Consider the following 2,539-nt stretch of genomic DNA (forward strand, 5'->3'; position numbering starts at 1 on the left):
CCCCTGACCTCAGGTGATCCGCCCACCTCGGCCTCCCAAAGTGCTGGGATTACAGGTGTGAGCTACCATGCCTGGGCAATACCACTACTATAAATAATAATACTATTAATAGAAATGATATCTAGGCTGGGCATGGTGGCTCATGCCTGTAATCCCAGCACTTTGAGAAGTGGAGGTGGGAGCCTAGGAGTTCGAGACCAGCCCAGGCAACAAATAGAGACCTTGTCTCTACAAAACAAACAAACAAACAAAAAAACAACAAAAAAACTGGGTGTAGTGGCACATGCCTGTGGGCCCAGCTACCCAGGAGGTTGAGTTGGGAGGACCACTTGAGCCTGGGAGGTTGAGGCTGCAGTGAGCCTTGATCACACCATTACACTCCAGGCTGGGAAACATTTTGAGATCCTGTCTCAAAAAAAAAAAAAAAAAAAAAAAAAAAAGAAAGAAAGAAAAAAGAAAGAGGCTGGGCACAGTGGCTCACACCTGTAATCCCAGCACTTTGGGAGGCCAAGGTGGGCGGATCACCTGAGGTCAGGAGTTTGAGACCAAAAATTAGCTGGGCGTGGTGGCGGGTGCCTATAATCCCAGCTACTCGGGAGGCTGAGGCAGGAGAATCTCTTGAACCTGGGAGGCGGAGGTTGCGGTGAGCCGAGATAGTGCCACTGCACTGGGCAACAAAAGCAATACTCTGTCTCAAAAAAAAAAAAAAAAAAAAAAGAGAGAGAGAGAAAGAAAGGCTATCTAATCATTATAGAGAGAGATTATGATGTACCAGGCATTGTTCTTGGTCTTCACATGAATTGCCTGGTTGGATCCCCATAAAATCCCTATTCTGTAGGCATTGTTATTAACCCCATTTTATAGATAAGGGAACTGAGAAAGAAAAATGTTAAATTGTTCCTGAGTGTAAGCTGATAAGCACTATATCTCTTTCATCTATGATTCATAAAAGACATCTTTGAAAGCTGTGAAAGGAAAATAAAAACTTGGGACCCCAATTCACTCTGCCAAAAGGAAAAAAAATTAAACTGAAAGCTGAGTCATGCAAGAAGCTGCCTTTCCTTTTGTTCCTAAGCAGACAGCTACAAATAACAGGTTAAATATCTCCACCTGTAGCTACTCTATGTTTACCTTATGTAAAGTGCTAATTTACTGAGCAGGAGACGGATACATAATTGATTCAATTATGTGGATTCAATAATGTGACCATACCTTCCCTCTCTTCCCTCAAGCTCGCATTTCCCCTTTATTATTATTTATTATTATTATTATTATTATTATTATTATTATATTATTTGAGACGGAGTCTAGCTCTTGTTGCCCAGGTTGGAGTGCAGTGGCGCGATCTTGGCTCACTGCAACCTCTACTTCCCGGGTTCAAGCGATTCTCCTGCCTCAGCCTCCCAAGTAGCTGGGATTACAGGTGCCCACCACCATGCCCAGCTAATTTTTGTATTTTTGGTAGAGACAGGGTTTCACCATATTGGCCAGGCTGGTCTCCAATTCCTGATCTCAGGTGATCTGCCTGCCTTGGTCTCCCAAAGTGCTGGGATTACAAGCGTAAGCCACTGCACCTGCCCTTGTATTTCTCCTTTAAATACTGAAGCCTAGGCTGGGCGTGATGGCTCAGGCCTGTAATCCCAGCACCATGGGAGGCCGAGGCGCATGGATCGCCTAAGGTCAGGAGTTCGAGACCAGCCTGACCAACATGGTGAAACCCCGTCTCTATTAAAAACACAAACACTAGCTGGGTGTGGTGGCAGGAGCCTGTAATCCCAGCTACTTGGAAGGCTGAGGCAGCAGAATCGCTTGAACCCAGGAGGCGGAGGTGGCAGTGAGCCAAGATCGTGCCATTGCACTCCAGCCTGGGCAACAAGAGTGAAACTCCGTCTCAAACAAACAAAAACCTGAAGCCTGGCCGCGTGGGGTGGCTCATGGCTGTAATCCCAGCACTTTGGGAGGCCGGGGCAGGAGGATAGCTTGAGCCCAGGAGTTTGAGACCAGCCTGGGCAACAGAGCAAGACCTTGTCTCTACAAATAATTTAAAAATTGGCCAGGTGTGGTGGTGGCACACCTATAGTCCCAGCTACCTGGGAGGCTGAGGTGGGAAAATCACTTGAGCCCAGGCAGTCGAGGCTGGGGTGAGCCATGACTGTGCCACCGCATTTCAGCCTGGGTGACAGTGAGACCCTGTCTTTAAATAAATAAATAAATACTGAAGCCCTCAAAGTCATCTTTGGAGAAAGGCACAGACCTGTCTCCCAGACACATCCTTAACCTTGGCAAAATAAACTGGTAAATTGAGACCTGTTTCAGATACTTTTTGGTTTGCAAAGCAATGAAGTACACATGGGAAGTCCTAACCTCAGAATTTGGAAATGAAAAAGTAAAAGCTCAGCCAAAGAAGACAGACAGCTTTGGGTTTGAGTTTGGGACAGTACTTGCTGTGCCTCAGTCTGTTCAACTGTAATATGCAAATACTAATACTTACCTCATAATGCTATTGTGAGGAGTAAATGACTTTAGACACTGAAGGCTT

The sequence above is a fragment of the Pongo pygmaeus genome, chromosome X (assembly GCF_028885625.2).
Source record: "Pongo pygmaeus isolate AG05252 chromosome X, NHGRI_mPonPyg2-v2.0_pri, whole genome shotgun sequence".
NCBI lineage: Eukaryota > Metazoa > Chordata > Mammalia > Primates > Hominidae > Pongo > Pongo pygmaeus.